We start from the raw sequence: 12,454 nt of genomic DNA, 5'->3' as shown, positions 1-12,454 counted from the left end.
GCCCAACGTGGGGCTCGAACCCACGACCCTGAGATTAAGAGTCTCATGCTCTACCGACTGAGCTAGCCAGGCTGCAGACACACACTCACGCACCGCACTGCACCGCACTGCACCGCACTGCACCGCACTGCACCGCACTGCACCGCACTGCACCGCACTGCACCGCACTGCACCGCACTGCACCGCACCGCACCGCACCACACCGCACCACACCGCACCACACCGCACCGCAAGAGCTTCATGTGGTCAGGTCGGGCGATGGTGGCCGTCTGATCCTGGGACCTGGATCCTGCAGGCACCACTGACATGATTGACTCATCCAAGCATTGGTGGTTCAGTGGTAGAATTCTCGCCTGCCACGCGGGAGGCCTGGCTTCGATTCCCGGCCAATGCAGCACAGCTCCTTTTCTCATTTGCTGATCATTGCAGCGCATCTCTTCCCTCATTGACTTTGCAGACACTTGCGAAAACATTGGGCACTTACTGCTTTTCTTTCGCTTCCCATCCTTTTGGGCCTTCCCTGCCCTTTATCCTGCAGGGCTATGCTGTTTGTCATGTTTTGTAGCAAGCAGAAGGGGGCAGTTCGTAAGGAGTTATCTTGGTTGACAGTGGTTAGCATAAGTAGTAAAAGGCAGCAATAAGCAACCGCCCAACGTGGGGCTCAAACCCACGACCCTGAGATTAAGAGTCTCATGCTCTACCGACTGAGCTAGCCAGGCTGCAGACACACACTCATGCACCGCACCGCACCGCACCGCACCGCACCGCACCGCACCGCACCGCACCGCACCGCACCGCACCGCACCGCACCGCACCGCACCGCACCGCACCGCACCGCACCGCAAGAGCTTCATGTGGTCAGGTCGGGCGATGGTGGCCGTCTGATCCTGGGACCTGGATCTGGCAGGCACCACTGACATGAATGACTCATCCAAGCATTGGTGGTTCAGTGGTAGAATTCTTGCCTGCCACGCGGGAGGCCTGGGTTCGATTCCCGGCCAATGCAGCACAGCTCCTTTTCTCATTTGCTGATCATTGCAGCGCATCTCTTCCCTCATTGACTTTGCAGACACTTGCGAAAACATTGGGCACTTGCTGCTTTTCTTTCGCTTCCCATCCTTTTGGGCCTTCCCTGCTCTTTATCCTGCAGGGCTATGCTGTTTGTCATGTTTTGTAGCAAGCAGAAGGAGGCAGTTCGTAAGGGGTTATCTTGGTTGACAGTGGTTAGCATAAGTAGTAAAAGGCAGCAATAAGCAACCGCCCAACGTGGGGCTCGAACCCACAACCCTGAGATTAAGAGTCTCATGCTCTACCGACTGAGCTAGCCAGGCTGCAGACACACACTCACGCACCGAACTGCACCACACCGCACCACACCGCACCGCAAGAGCTTCATGTGGTCAAGTCGGGCGATGGTGGCCGTCTGATCCTGGGACCTGGATCTGGCAGGCACCACTGACATGAATGACTCATCCAAGCATTGGTGGTTCAGTGGTAGAATTCTCGCCTGCCACGCGGGAGGCCCGGGTTCGATTCCCGGCCAATGCAGCACAGCTCCTTTTCTCATTTGCTGATCATTGCAGCGCATCTCTTCCCTCATTGACTTTGCAGACACTTGCGAAAACATTGGGCACTTACTGCTTTTCTTTCGCTTCCCATCCTTTTGGGCCTTCCCTGCTCTTTATCCTGCAGGGCTATGCTGTTTGTCATGTTTTGTAGCAAGCAGAAGGGGGCAGTTCGTAAGGGGTTATCTTGGTTGACAGTGGTTAGCATAAGTAGTAAAAGGCAGCAATAAGCAACCGCCCAACGTGGGGCTCGGACCCACGACCCTGAGATTAAGAGTCTCATGCTCTACCGACTGAGCTAGCCAGGCTGCAGACACACACTCACGCACCGCACTGCACCACACCGCACCACACCGCACCGCAAGAGCTTCATGTGGTCAGGTCGGGCGATGGTGGCCGTCTGATCCTGGAACCTCGATCTGGCAGGCACCACTGACATGAATGACTCATCCAAGCATTGGTGGTTCAGTGGTAGAATTCTCGCCTGCCACGCGGGAGGCCTGGGTTCGATTCCTGGTCAATGCAGCACAGCTCCTTTTCTCATTTGCTGATCATTGCAGCGCATCTCTTCCCTCATTTACTTTGCAGACACTTGCGAAAACATTGGGCACTTGCTGCTTTTCTTTCGCTTCCCATCCTTTTGGGCCTTCCCTGCTCTTTATCCTGCAGGGCTATGCTGTTTGTCATGTTTTGTAGCAAGCAGAAGGAGGCAGTTCGTAAGGGGTTATCTTGGTTGCCAGTGGTTAGCATAAGTAGTAAAAGGCAGCAATAAGCAACCGCCCAACGTGGGGCTCAAACCCACAACCCTGAGATTAAGAGTCTCATGCTCTACCGACTGAGCTAGCCAGGCTGCAGACACACACTCACGCACCGCACTGCACCACACCGCACCACACCGCACCGCAAGAGCTTCATGTGGTCAGGTCGGGCGATGGTGGCCGTCTGATCCTGGGACCTGGATCCTGCAGGCACCACTGACATGAATGACTCATCCAAGCATTGGTGGTTCAGTGGTAGAATTCTCGCCTGCCACGCGGGAGGCCCGTGTTCGATTCCCGGCCAATGCAGCACAGCTCCTTTTCTCATTTGCTGATCATTGCAGCGCATCTCTTCCCTCATTGACTTTGCAGACACTTGCGAAAACATTGGGCACTTACTGCTTTTCTTTCGCTTCCCATCCTTTTGGGCCTTCCCTGCTCTTTATCCTGCAGGGCTATGCTGTTTGTCATGTTTTGTAGCAAGCAGAAGGGGGCAGTTCGTAAGGTGTTATCTTGGTTGACAGTGGTTAGCATAAGTAGTAAAAGGCAGCAATAAGCAACCGCCCAACGTGGGGCTCGAACCCACGACCCTGAGATTAAGAGTCTCATGCTCTACCGACTGAGCTAGCCAGGCTGCAGACACACACTCACGCACCGCACTGCACCGCACCGCACCGCACCGCACCGCAAGAGCTTCATGTGGTCAGGTCGGGCGATGGTGGCCGTCTGATCCTGGGACCTGGATCTGGCAGGCACCACTGACATGAATGACTCATCCAAGCATTGGTGGTTCAGTGGTAGAATTCTCGCCTGCCACGCGGGAGTCCTGGGTTCGATTCCCGGCCAATGCAGCACAGCTCCTTTTCTCATTTGCTGATCATTGCAGCGCATCTCTTCCCTCATTGACTTTCAGACACTTGCGAAAACATTGGGCACTTACTGCTTTTCTTTCGCTTCCCATCCTTTTGGGCCTTCCCTGCCCTTTATCCTGCAGGGCTATGCTGTTTGTCATGTTTTGTAGCAAGCAGAAGGGGGCAGTTCGTAAGGGGTTATCTTGGTTGACAGTGGTTAGCATAAGTAGTAAAAGGCAGCAATAAGCAACCGCCCAACGTGGGGCTCGAACCCACGACCCTGAGATTAAGAGTCTCATGCTCTACCGACTGAGCTAGCCAGGCTGCACACACTCACGCACCGCACTGCACCGCACTGCACCGCACTGCACCGCACTGCACCGCACTGCACCGCACTGCACCGCACCGCACCGCACCGCACCACACCGCACCGCAAGAGCTTCATGTGGTCAGGTCGGGCGATGGTGGCCGTCTGATCCTGGGACCTGGATCCTGCAGGCACCACTGACATGATTGACTCATCCAAGCATTGGTGGTTCAGTGGTAGAATTCTCGCCTGCCACGCGGGAGGCCTGGGTTCGATTCCCGGCCAATGCAGCACAGCTCCTTTTCTCATTTGCTGATCATTGCAGCGCATCTCTTCCCTCATTGACTTTGCAGACACTTGCGAAAACATTGGGCACTTACTGCTTTTCTTTCGCTTCCCATCCTTTTGGGCCTTCCCTGCCCTTTATCCTGCAGGGCTATGCTGTTTGTCATGTTTTGTAGCAAGCAGAAGGGGGCAGTTCGTAAAGGGTTATCTTGGTTGACAGTGGTTAGCATAAGTAGTAAAAGGCAGCAATAAGCAACCACCCAACGTGGGGCTCAAACCCACGACCCTGAGATTAAGAGTCTCATGCTCTACCGACTGAGCTAGCCAGGCTGCAGACACACACTCATGCACCGCACTGCACCGCACTGCACCGCACTGCACCGCACTGCACCGCACTGCACCGCACTGCACCGCACTGCACCGCACTGCACCGCACCGCACCGCACCGCACCGCACCGCAAGAGCTTCATGTGGTCAGGTCGGGCGATGGTGGCCGTCTGATCCTGGGACCTGAATCCTGCAGGCACCACTGACATGAATGACTCATCCAAGCATTGGTGGTTCAGTGGTAGAATTCTCGCCTGCCATGCGGGAGGCCCGGGTTCGATTCCCGGCCAATGCAGCACAGCTCTTTTTCTCATTTGCTGATCATTGCAGCGCATCTCTTCCCTCATTGACTTTGCAGACACTTGCGAAAACATTGGGCACTTACTGCTTTTCTTTCACTTCCCATCCTTTTGGGCCTTCCCTGCTCTTTATCCTGCAGGGCTATGCTGTTTGTCATGTTTTGTAGCAAGCAGAAGGGGGCAGTTCGTAAAGGGTTATCTTGGTTGACAGTGGTTAGCATAAGTAGTAAAAGGCAGCAATAAGCAACCGCCCAACGTGGGGCTCGAACCCACAACCCTGAGATTAAGAGTCTCATGCTCTACCGACTGAGCTAGCCAGGCTGCAGACACACACTCACGCACCGCACTGCACCACACCGCACCACACCGCACCGCAAGAGCTTCATGTGGTCAAGTCGGGCGATGGTGGCCGTCTGATCCTGGGACCTGGATCTGGCAGGCACCACTGACATGAATGACTCATCCAAGCATTGGTGGTTCAGTGGTAGAATTCTCGCCTGCCACGCGGGTGGCCCGGGTTCGATTCCCGGCCAATGCAGCACAGCTCCTTTTCTCATTTGCTGATCATTGCAGCGCATCTCTTCCCTCATTGACTTTGCAGACACTTGCGAAAACATTGGGCACTTACTGCTTTTCTTTCGCTTCCCATCCTTTTGGGCCTTCCCTGCTCTTTATCCTGCAGGGCTATGCTGTTTGTCATGTTTTGTAGCAAGCAGAAGGGGGCAGTTCGTAAGGGGTTATCTTGGTTGACAGTGGTTAGCATAAGTAGTAAAAGGCAGCAATAAGCAACCGCCCAACATGGGGCTCGGACCCACGACCCTGAGATTAAGAGTCTCATGCTCTACCGACTGAGCTAGCCAGGCTGCAGACACACACTCACGCACCGCACTGCACCGCACTGCACCGCACTGCACCGCACTGCACCGCACTGCACCGCACTGCACCGCACTGCACCGCACCGCACCGCACCGCACCGCACCGCACCACACCGCACCACACCGCACCACACCGCACCGCAAGAGCTTCATGTGGTCAGGTCGGGCGATGGTGGCCGTCTGATCCTGGGACCTGGATCCTGCAGGCACCACTGACATGATTGACTCATCCAAGCATTGGTGGTTCAGTGGTAGAATTCTCGCCTGCCACGCGGGAGGCCTGGCTTCGATTCCCGGCCAATGCAGCACAGCTCCTTTTCTCATTTGCTGATCATTGCAGCGCATCTCTTCCCTCATTGACTTTGCAGACACTTGCGAAAACATTGGGCACTTACTGCTTTTCTTTCGCTTCCCATCCTTTTGGGCCTTCCCTGCCCTTTATCCTGCAGGGCTATGCTGTTTGTCATGTTTTGTAGCAAGCAGAAGGGGGCAGTTCGTAAGGAGTTATCTTGGTTGACAGTGGTTAGCATAAGTAGTAAAAGGCAGCAATAAGCAACCGCCCAACGTGGGGCTCAAACCCACGACCCTGAGATTAAGAGTCTCATGCTCTACCGACTGAGCCAGCCAGGCTGCAGACACACACTCATGCACCGCACCGCACCGCACCGCACCGCACCGCACCGCACCGCACCGCACCGCACCGCACCGCACCGCACCGCACCGCACCGCACCGCACCGCACCGCACCGCACCGCACCGCACCGCAAGAGCTTCATGTGGTCAGGTCGGGCGATGGTGGCCGTCTGATCCTGGGACCTGGATCTGGCAGGCACCACTGACATGAATGACTCATCCAAGCATTGGTGGTTCAGTGGTAGAATTCTTGCCTGCCACGCGGGTGGCCTGGGTTCGATTCCCGGCCAATGCAGCACAGCTCCTTTTCTCATTTGCTGATCATTGCAGCGCATCTCTTCCCTCATTGACTTTGCAGACACTTGCGAAAACATTGGGCACTTGCTGCTTTTCTTTCGCTTCCCATCCTTTTGGGCCTTCCCTGCTCTTTATCCTGCAGGGCTATGCTGTTTGTCATGTTTTGTAGCAAGCAGAAGGAGGCAGTTCGTAAGGGGTTATCTTGGTTGACAGTGGTTAGCATAAGTAGTAAAAGGCAGCAATAAGCAACCGCCCAACGTGGGGCTCGAACCCACAACCCTGAGATTAAGAGTCTCATGCTCTACCGACTGAGCTAGCCAGGCTGCAGACACACACTCACGCACCGAACTGCACCACACCGCACCACACCGCACCGCAAGAGCTTCATGTGGTCAAGTCGGGCGATGGTGGCCGTCTGATCCTGGGACCTGAATCTGGCAGGCACCACTGAGATGAATGACTCATCCAAGCATTGGTGGTTCAGTGGTAGAATTCTCGCCTGCCACGCGGGAGGCCCGGGTTCGATTCCCGGCCAATGCAGCACAGCTCCTTTTCTCATTTGCTGATCATTGCAGCGCATCTCTTCCCTCATTGACTTTGCAGACACTTGCGAAAACATTGGGCACTTACTGCTTTTCTTTCGCTTCCCATCCTTTTGGGCCTTCCCTGCTCTTTATCCTGCAGGGCTATGCTGTTTGTCATGTTTTGTAGCAAGCAGAAGGGGGCAGTTCGTAAGGGGTTATCTTGGTTGACAGTGGTTAGCATAAGTAGTAAAAGGCAGCAATAAGCAACCGCCCAACGTGGGGCTCGGACCCACGACCCTGAGATTAAGAGTCTCATGCTCTACCGACTGAGCTAGCCAGGCTGCAGACACACACTCACGCACCGCACTGCACCACACCGCACCACACCGCACCGCAAGAGCTTCATGTGGTCAGGTCGGGCGATGGTGGCCGTCTGATCCTGGGACCTCGATCTGGCAGGCACCACTGACATGAATGACTCATCCAAGCATTGGTGGTTCAGTGGTAGAATTCTCGCCTGCCACGCGGGAGGCCTGGGTTCGATTCCTGGTCAATGCAGCACAGCTCCTTTTCTCATTTGCTGATCATTGCAGCGCATCTCTTCCCTCATTTACTTTGCAGACACTTGCGAAAACATTGGGCACTTGCTGCTTTTCTTTCGCTTCCCATCCTTTTGGGCCTTCCCTGCTCTTTATCCTGCAGGGCTATGCTGTTTGTCATGTTTTGTAGCAAGCAGAAGGAGGCAGTTCGTAAGGGGTTATCTTGGTTGCCAGTGGTTAGCATAAGTAGTAAAAGGCAGCAATAAGCAACCGCCCAACGTGGGGCTCAAACCCACAACCCTGAGATTAAGAGTCTCATGCTCTACCGACTGAGCTAGCCAGGCTGCAGACACACACTCACGCACCGCACTGCACCACACCGCACCACACCGCACCGCAAGAGCTTCATGTGGTCAGGTCGGGCGATGGTGGCCGTCTGATCCTGGGACCTGGATCCTGCAGGCACCACTGACATGAATGACTCATCCAAGCATTGGTGGTTCAGTGGTAGAATTCTCGCCTGCCACGCGGGAGGCCCGTGTTCGATTCCCGGCCAATGCAGCACAGCTCCTTTTCTCATTTGCTGATCATTGCAGCGCATCTCTTCCCTCATTGACTTTGCAGACACTTGCGAAAACATTGGGCACTTACTGCTTTTCTTTCGCTTCCCATCCTTTTGGGCCTTCCCTGCTCTTTATCCTGCAGGGCTATGCTGTTTGTCATGTTTTGTAGCAAGCAGAAGGGGGCAGTTCGTAAGGTGTTATCTTGGTTGACAGTGGTTAGCATAAGTAGTAAAAGGCAGCAATAAGCAACCGCCCAACGTGGGGCTCGAACCCACGACCCTGAGATTAAGAGTCTCATGCTCTACCGACTGAGCTAGCCAGGCTGCAGACACACACTCACGCACCGCACTGCACCGCACCGCACCGCACCGCACCGCACCGCACCGCACCGCACCGCACCGCACCGCACCGCACCGCACCGCACCGCACCGCACCGCACCGCAAGAGCTTCATGTGGTCAGGTCGGGCGATGGTGGCCGTCTGATCCTGGGACCTGGATCTGGCAGGCACCACTGACATGAATGACTCATCCAAGCATTGGTGGTTCAGTGGTAGAATTCTCGCCTGCCACGCGGGAGTCCTGGGTTCGATTCCCGGCCAATGCAGCACAGCTCCTTTTCTCATTTGCTGATCATTGCAGCGCATCTCTTCCCTCATTGACTTTCAGACACTTGCGAAAACATTGGGCACTTACTGCTTTTCTTTCGCTTCCCATCCTTTTGGGCCTTCCCTGCTCTTTATCCTGCAGGGCTATGCTGTTTGTCATGTTTTGTAGCAAGCAGAAGGGGGCAGTTCGTAAGGGGTTATCTTGGTTGACAGTGGTTAGCATAAGTAGTAAAAGGCAGCAATAAGCAACCGCCCAACGTGGGGCTCGAACCCACGACCCTGAGATTAAGAGTCTCATGCTCTACCGACTGAGCTAGCCAGGCTGCACACACTCACGCACCGCACTGCACCGCACTGCACCGCACTGCACCGCACTGCACCGCACCGCACCGCACCGCACCACACCGCACCGCAAGAGCTTCATGTGGTCAGGTCGGGCGATGGTGGCCGTCTGATCCTGGGACCTGGATCCTGCAGGCACCACTGACATGAATGACTCATCCAAGCATTGGTGGTTCAGTGGTAGAATTCTCGCCTGCCATGCGGGAGGCCCGGGTTCGATTCCCGGCCAATGCAGCACAGCTCTTTTTCTCATTTGCTGATCATTGCAGCGCATCTCTTCCCTCATTGACTTTGCAGACACTTGCGAAAACATTGGGCACTTACTGCTTTTCTTTCACTTCCCATCCTTTTGGGCCTTCCCTGCTCTTTATCCTGCAGGGCTATGCTGTTTGTCATGTTTTGTAGCAAGCAGAAGGGGGCAGTTCGTAAAGGGTTATCTTGGTTGACAGTGGTTAGCATAAGTAGTAAAAGGCAGCAATAAGCAACCGCCCAACGTGGGGCTCAAACCCACAACCCTGAGATTAAGAGTCTCATGCTCTACCGACTGAGCTAGCCAGGCTGCAGACACACACTCACGCACCGCACTGCACCACACCGCACCACACCGCACCGCAAGAGCTTCATGTGGTCAAGTCGGGCGATGGTGGCCGTCTGATCCTGGGACCTGGATCTGGCAGGCACCACTGACATGAATGACTCATCCAAGCATTGGTGGTTCAGTGGTAGAATTCTCGCCTGCCACGCGGGTGGCCCGGGTTCGATTCCCGGCCAATGCAGCACAGCTCCTTTTCTCATTTGCTGATCATTGCAGCGCATCTCTTCCCTCATTGACTTTGCAGACACTTGCGAAAACATTGGGCACTTACTGCTTTTCTTTCGCTTCCCATCCTTTTGGGCCTTCCCTGCTCTTTATCCTGCAGGGCTATGCTGTTTGTCATGTTTTGTAGCAAGCAGAAGGGGGCAGTTCGTAAGGGGTTATCTTGGTTGACAGTGGTTAGCATAAGTAGTAAAAGGCAGCAATAAGCAACCGCCCAACATGGGGCTCGGACCCACGACCCTGAGATTAAGAGTCTCATGCTCTACCGACTGAGCTAGCCAGGCTGCAGACACACACTCACGCACCGCACTGCACCACACCGCACCACACCGCACCACACCGCACCACACCGCACCGCAAGAGCTTCATGTGGTCAGGTCGGGCGATGGTGGCCGTCTGATCCTGGGACCTGGATCCTGCAGGCACCACTGACATGAATGACTCATCCAAACATTGGTGGTTCAGTGGTAGAATTCTCGCATGCCACGCGGGAGCCCCAGGTTCGATTCCCGGCCAATGCAGCACAGCTCCTTTTCTCATTTGCTGATCATTGCAGCGCATCTCTTCCCTCATTGACTTTGCAGACACTTGCGAAAACATTGGGCACTTACTGCTTTTCTTTCGCTTCCCATCCTTTTGGGCCTTCCCTGCTCTTTATCCTGCAGGGCTATGCTGTTTGTCATGTTTTGTAGCAAGCAGAAGGCGGCAGTTCGTAAGGTGTTATCTTGGTTGACAGTGGTTAGCATAAGTAGTAAAAGGCAGCAATAAGCAACCGCCCAACGTGGGGCTCGAACCCACGACCCTGAGATTAAGAGTCTCATGCTCTACCGACTGAGCTAGCCAGGCTGCAGACACACACGCACTGCACCGCACTGCACCGCACTGCACCGCACTGCACCGCACTGCACCGCACTGCACCGCACTGCACCGCACTGCACCGCACCGCACCGCACCGCACCGCACCGCACCGCACCACACCGCACCGCAAGAGCTTCATGTGGTCAGGTCGGGCGATGGTGGCCGTCTGATCCTGGGACCTGGATCCTGCAGGCACCACTGACATGAATGACTCATCCAAGCATTGGTGGTTCAGTGGTAGAATTCTCGCCTGCCATGCGGGAGGCCCGGGTTCGATTCCCGGCCAATGCAGCACAGCTCTTTTTCTCATTTGCTGATCATTGCAGCGCATCTCTTCCCTCATTGACTTTGCAGACACTTGCGAAAACATTGGGCACTTACTGCTTTTCTTTCACTTCCCATCCTTTTGGGCCTTCCCTGCTCTTTATCCTGCAGGGCTATGCTGTTTGTCATGTTTTGTAGCAAGCAGAAGGGGGCAGTTCGTAAAGGGTTATCTTGGTTGACAGTGGTTAGCATAAGTAGTAAAAGGCAGCAATAAGCAACCGCCCAACGTGGGGCTCGAACCCACAACCCTGAGATTAAGAGTCTCATGCTCTACCGACTGAGCTAGCCAGGCTGCAGACACACACTCACGCACCGCACTGCACCACACCGCACCACACCGCACCGCAAGAGCTTCATGTGGTCAAGTCGGGCGATGGTGGCCGTCTGATCCTGGGACCTGGATCTGGCAGGCACCACTGACATGAATGACTCATCCAAGCATTGGTGGTTCAGTGGTAGAATTCTCGCCTGCCACGCGGGAGGCCCGGGTTCGATTCCCGGCCAATGCAGCACAGCTCCTTTTCTCATTTGCTGATCATTGCAGCGCATCTCTTCCCTCATTGACTTTGCAGACACTTGCGAAAACATTGGGCACTTACTGCTTTTCTTTCGCTTCCCATCCTTTTGGGCCTTCCCTGCTCTTTATCCTGCAGGGCTATGCTGTTTGTCATGTTTTGTAGCAAGCAGAAGGGGGCAGTTCGTAAGGGGTTATCTTGGTTGACAGTGGTTAGCATAAGTAGTAAAAGGCAGCAATAAGCAACCGCCCAACATGGGGCTCGGACCCACGACCCTGAGATTAAGAGTCTCATGCTCTACCGACTGAGGTAGCCAGGCTGCAGACACACACTCACGCACCGCACTGCACCACACCGCACCACACCGCACCGCAAGAGCTTCATGTGGTCAGGTCGGGCGATGGTGGCCGTCTGATCCTGGGACCTGGATCCTGCAGGCACCACTGACATGAATGACACATCCAAACATTGGTGGTTCAGTGGTAGAATTCTCGCATGCCACGCGGGAGCCCCAGGTTCGATTCCCGGCCAATGCAGCACAGCTCCTTTTCTCATTTGCTGATCATTGCAGCGCATCTCTTCCCTCATTGACTTTGCAGACACTTGCGAAAACATTGGGCACTTACTGCTTTTCTTTCGCTTCCCATCCTTTTGGGCCTTCCCTGCCCTTTATCCTGCAGGGCTATGCTGTTTGTCATGTTTTGTAGCAAGCAGAAGGGGGCAGTTCGTAAAGGGTTATCTTGGTTGACAGTGGTTAGAATAAGTAGTAAAAGGCAGCAATAAGCAACCACCCAACGTGGGGCTCAAACCCACGACCCTGAGATTAAGAGTCTCATGCTCTACCGACTGAGCTAGCCAGGCTGCAGACACACACTCATGCACCGCACTGCACCGCACTGCACCGCACTGCACCGCACTGCACCGCACTGCACCGCACTGCACCGCACCGCACCGCACCGCACCGCACCGCACCGCAAGAGCTTCATGTGGTCAGGTCGGGCGATGGTGGCCGTCTGATCCTGGGACCTGAATCCTGCAGGCACCACTGACATGAATGACTCATCCAAGCATTGGTGGTTCAGTGGTAGAATTCTCGCCTGCCATGCGGGAGGCCCGGGTTCGATTCCCGGCCAATGCAGCACAGCTCTTTTTCTCATTTGCTGATCATTG

At 55.0% G+C, this 12,454-nt stretch overlaps 43 non-coding genes across 43 annotated transcripts in view; 22 read left to right on the top strand and 21 right to left on the bottom strand.

The window, feature by feature from the left end:
• TRNAK-CUU (transfer RNA lysine (anticodon CUU)) overlaps positions 1-72 on the bottom strand; it is a 73-nt gene extending 1 nt beyond the window's left edge. The window contains exon 1 of the tRNA in view: positions 1-72. This exon is cut by the window's left edge and continues 1 nt beyond it. This is a non-coding gene — a tRNA (tRNA-Lys).
• Positions 73-323: 251 nt separating this feature from the next.
• On the top strand, positions 324-394 carry TRNAG-GCC (transfer RNA glycine (anticodon GCC)). The gene has a single exon. It is a non-coding gene; the product is annotated as a tRNA-Gly (tRNA).
• A 252-nt stretch (positions 395-646) lies between these two features.
• On the bottom strand, positions 647-719 carry TRNAK-CUU (transfer RNA lysine (anticodon CUU)). Its single transcript has one exon. It is a non-coding gene; the product is annotated as a tRNA-Lys (tRNA).
• A 216-nt stretch (positions 720-935) lies between these two features.
• Positions 936-1,006, top strand: TRNAG-GCC (transfer RNA glycine (anticodon GCC)). The gene has a single exon. It is a non-coding gene; the product is annotated as a tRNA-Gly (tRNA).
• A 252-nt stretch (positions 1,007-1,258) lies between these two features.
• Positions 1,259-1,331, bottom strand: TRNAK-CUU (transfer RNA lysine (anticodon CUU)). The gene has a single exon. It is a non-coding gene; the product is annotated as a tRNA-Lys (tRNA).
• A 146-nt stretch (positions 1,332-1,477) lies between these two features.
• On the top strand, positions 1,478-1,548 carry TRNAG-GCC (transfer RNA glycine (anticodon GCC)). Its single transcript has one exon. It is a non-coding gene; the product is annotated as a tRNA-Gly (tRNA).
• A 252-nt stretch (positions 1,549-1,800) lies between these two features.
• On the bottom strand, positions 1,801-1,873 carry TRNAK-CUU (transfer RNA lysine (anticodon CUU)). The gene has a single exon. It is a non-coding gene; the product is annotated as a tRNA-Lys (tRNA).
• Positions 1,874-2,019: 146 nt separating this feature from the next.
• TRNAG-GCC (transfer RNA glycine (anticodon GCC)) lies at positions 2,020-2,090 on the top strand. Its single transcript has one exon. It is a non-coding gene; the product is annotated as a tRNA-Gly (tRNA).
• A 252-nt stretch (positions 2,091-2,342) lies between these two features.
• TRNAK-CUU (transfer RNA lysine (anticodon CUU)) lies at positions 2,343-2,415 on the bottom strand. The gene has a single exon. It is a non-coding gene; the product is annotated as a tRNA-Lys (tRNA).
• A 146-nt stretch (positions 2,416-2,561) lies between these two features.
• Positions 2,562-2,632, top strand: TRNAG-GCC (transfer RNA glycine (anticodon GCC)). The gene has a single exon. It is a non-coding gene; the product is annotated as a tRNA-Gly (tRNA).
• Positions 2,633-2,884: 252 nt separating this feature from the next.
• On the bottom strand, positions 2,885-2,957 carry TRNAK-CUU (transfer RNA lysine (anticodon CUU)). Its single transcript has one exon. It is a non-coding gene; the product is annotated as a tRNA-Lys (tRNA).
• Positions 2,958-3,103: 146 nt separating this feature from the next.
• TRNAG-GCC (transfer RNA glycine (anticodon GCC)) lies at positions 3,104-3,174 on the top strand. Its single transcript has one exon. It is a non-coding gene; the product is annotated as a tRNA-Gly (tRNA).
• Positions 3,175-3,425: 251 nt separating this feature from the next.
• On the bottom strand, positions 3,426-3,498 carry TRNAK-CUU (transfer RNA lysine (anticodon CUU)). The gene has a single exon. It is a non-coding gene; the product is annotated as a tRNA-Lys (tRNA).
• A 202-nt stretch (positions 3,499-3,700) lies between these two features.
• TRNAG-GCC (transfer RNA glycine (anticodon GCC)) lies at positions 3,701-3,771 on the top strand. Its single transcript has one exon. It is a non-coding gene; the product is annotated as a tRNA-Gly (tRNA).
• A 252-nt stretch (positions 3,772-4,023) lies between these two features.
• TRNAK-CUU (transfer RNA lysine (anticodon CUU)) lies at positions 4,024-4,096 on the bottom strand. Its single transcript has one exon. It is a non-coding gene; the product is annotated as a tRNA-Lys (tRNA).
• A 221-nt stretch (positions 4,097-4,317) lies between these two features.
• Positions 4,318-4,388, top strand: TRNAG-GCC (transfer RNA glycine (anticodon GCC)). Its single transcript has one exon. It is a non-coding gene; the product is annotated as a tRNA-Gly (tRNA).
• A 252-nt stretch (positions 4,389-4,640) lies between these two features.
• On the bottom strand, positions 4,641-4,713 carry TRNAK-CUU (transfer RNA lysine (anticodon CUU)). The gene has a single exon. It is a non-coding gene; the product is annotated as a tRNA-Lys (tRNA).
• Positions 4,714-4,859: 146 nt separating this feature from the next.
• Positions 4,860-4,930, top strand: TRNAG-GCC (transfer RNA glycine (anticodon GCC)). The gene has a single exon. It is a non-coding gene; the product is annotated as a tRNA-Gly (tRNA).
• Positions 4,931-5,182: 252 nt separating this feature from the next.
• Positions 5,183-5,255, bottom strand: TRNAK-CUU (transfer RNA lysine (anticodon CUU)). The gene has a single exon. It is a non-coding gene; the product is annotated as a tRNA-Lys (tRNA).
• Positions 5,256-5,501: 246 nt separating this feature from the next.
• On the top strand, positions 5,502-5,572 carry TRNAG-GCC (transfer RNA glycine (anticodon GCC)). The gene has a single exon. It is a non-coding gene; the product is annotated as a tRNA-Gly (tRNA).
• Positions 5,573-5,824: 252 nt separating this feature from the next.
• On the bottom strand, positions 5,825-5,897 carry TRNAK-CUU (transfer RNA lysine (anticodon CUU)). Its single transcript has one exon. It is a non-coding gene; the product is annotated as a tRNA-Lys (tRNA).
• Positions 5,898-6,123: 226 nt separating this feature from the next.
• On the top strand, positions 6,124-6,194 carry TRNAG-GCC (transfer RNA glycine (anticodon GCC)). The gene has a single exon. It is a non-coding gene; the product is annotated as a tRNA-Gly (tRNA).
• A 252-nt stretch (positions 6,195-6,446) lies between these two features.
• Positions 6,447-6,519, bottom strand: TRNAK-CUU (transfer RNA lysine (anticodon CUU)). The gene has a single exon. It is a non-coding gene; the product is annotated as a tRNA-Lys (tRNA).
• A 146-nt stretch (positions 6,520-6,665) lies between these two features.
• On the top strand, positions 6,666-6,736 carry TRNAG-GCC (transfer RNA glycine (anticodon GCC)). The gene has a single exon. It is a non-coding gene; the product is annotated as a tRNA-Gly (tRNA).
• A 252-nt stretch (positions 6,737-6,988) lies between these two features.
• On the bottom strand, positions 6,989-7,061 carry TRNAK-CUU (transfer RNA lysine (anticodon CUU)). The gene has a single exon. It is a non-coding gene; the product is annotated as a tRNA-Lys (tRNA).
• A 146-nt stretch (positions 7,062-7,207) lies between these two features.
• TRNAG-GCC (transfer RNA glycine (anticodon GCC)) lies at positions 7,208-7,278 on the top strand. Its single transcript has one exon. It is a non-coding gene; the product is annotated as a tRNA-Gly (tRNA).
• Positions 7,279-7,530: 252 nt separating this feature from the next.
• Positions 7,531-7,603, bottom strand: TRNAK-CUU (transfer RNA lysine (anticodon CUU)). Its single transcript has one exon. It is a non-coding gene; the product is annotated as a tRNA-Lys (tRNA).
• A 146-nt stretch (positions 7,604-7,749) lies between these two features.
• Positions 7,750-7,820, top strand: TRNAG-GCC (transfer RNA glycine (anticodon GCC)). Its single transcript has one exon. It is a non-coding gene; the product is annotated as a tRNA-Gly (tRNA).
• A 252-nt stretch (positions 7,821-8,072) lies between these two features.
• TRNAK-CUU (transfer RNA lysine (anticodon CUU)) lies at positions 8,073-8,145 on the bottom strand. Its single transcript has one exon. It is a non-coding gene; the product is annotated as a tRNA-Lys (tRNA).
• Positions 8,146-8,356: 211 nt separating this feature from the next.
• On the top strand, positions 8,357-8,427 carry TRNAG-GCC (transfer RNA glycine (anticodon GCC)). Its single transcript has one exon. It is a non-coding gene; the product is annotated as a tRNA-Gly (tRNA).
• Positions 8,428-8,678: 251 nt separating this feature from the next.
• Positions 8,679-8,751, bottom strand: TRNAK-CUU (transfer RNA lysine (anticodon CUU)). Its single transcript has one exon. It is a non-coding gene; the product is annotated as a tRNA-Lys (tRNA).
• A 182-nt stretch (positions 8,752-8,933) lies between these two features.
• On the top strand, positions 8,934-9,004 carry TRNAG-GCC (transfer RNA glycine (anticodon GCC)). The gene has a single exon. It is a non-coding gene; the product is annotated as a tRNA-Gly (tRNA).
• A 252-nt stretch (positions 9,005-9,256) lies between these two features.
• Positions 9,257-9,329, bottom strand: TRNAK-CUU (transfer RNA lysine (anticodon CUU)). The gene has a single exon. It is a non-coding gene; the product is annotated as a tRNA-Lys (tRNA).
• Positions 9,330-9,475: 146 nt separating this feature from the next.
• On the top strand, positions 9,476-9,546 carry TRNAG-GCC (transfer RNA glycine (anticodon GCC)). Its single transcript has one exon. It is a non-coding gene; the product is annotated as a tRNA-Gly (tRNA).
• A 252-nt stretch (positions 9,547-9,798) lies between these two features.
• TRNAK-CUU (transfer RNA lysine (anticodon CUU)) lies at positions 9,799-9,871 on the bottom strand. The gene has a single exon. It is a non-coding gene; the product is annotated as a tRNA-Lys (tRNA).
• Positions 9,872-10,037: 166 nt separating this feature from the next.
• TRNAG-GCC (transfer RNA glycine (anticodon GCC)) lies at positions 10,038-10,108 on the top strand. Its single transcript has one exon. It is a non-coding gene; the product is annotated as a tRNA-Gly (tRNA).
• Positions 10,109-10,360: 252 nt separating this feature from the next.
• On the bottom strand, positions 10,361-10,433 carry TRNAK-CUU (transfer RNA lysine (anticodon CUU)). Its single transcript has one exon. It is a non-coding gene; the product is annotated as a tRNA-Lys (tRNA).
• A 232-nt stretch (positions 10,434-10,665) lies between these two features.
• On the top strand, positions 10,666-10,736 carry TRNAG-GCC (transfer RNA glycine (anticodon GCC)). Its single transcript has one exon. It is a non-coding gene; the product is annotated as a tRNA-Gly (tRNA).
• A 252-nt stretch (positions 10,737-10,988) lies between these two features.
• TRNAK-CUU (transfer RNA lysine (anticodon CUU)) lies at positions 10,989-11,061 on the bottom strand. The gene has a single exon. It is a non-coding gene; the product is annotated as a tRNA-Lys (tRNA).
• Positions 11,062-11,207: 146 nt separating this feature from the next.
• On the top strand, positions 11,208-11,278 carry TRNAG-GCC (transfer RNA glycine (anticodon GCC)). Its single transcript has one exon. It is a non-coding gene; the product is annotated as a tRNA-Gly (tRNA).
• A 471-nt stretch (positions 11,279-11,749) lies between these two features.
• On the top strand, positions 11,750-11,820 carry TRNAG-GCC (transfer RNA glycine (anticodon GCC)). The gene has a single exon. It is a non-coding gene; the product is annotated as a tRNA-Gly (tRNA).
• Positions 11,821-12,072: 252 nt separating this feature from the next.
• TRNAK-CUU (transfer RNA lysine (anticodon CUU)) lies at positions 12,073-12,145 on the bottom strand. The gene has a single exon. It is a non-coding gene; the product is annotated as a tRNA-Lys (tRNA).
• Positions 12,146-12,351: 206 nt separating this feature from the next.
• TRNAG-GCC (transfer RNA glycine (anticodon GCC)) lies at positions 12,352-12,422 on the top strand. The gene has a single exon. It is a non-coding gene; the product is annotated as a tRNA-Gly (tRNA).
• Positions 12,423-12,454: the final 32 nt, after the last annotated feature.

This window comes from Phyllobates terribilis, unplaced genomic scaffold, assembly GCF_046119375.1.
Source record: "Phyllobates terribilis strain yellow unplaced genomic scaffold, ASM4611937v1 Scaffold_5__5_contigs__length_657084704, whole genome shotgun sequence".
Classification (NCBI taxonomy): domain Eukaryota; kingdom Metazoa; phylum Chordata; class Amphibia; order Anura; family Dendrobatidae; genus Phyllobates; species Phyllobates terribilis.
This window is presented reverse-complemented; position numbering and strand designations above follow the sequence as displayed.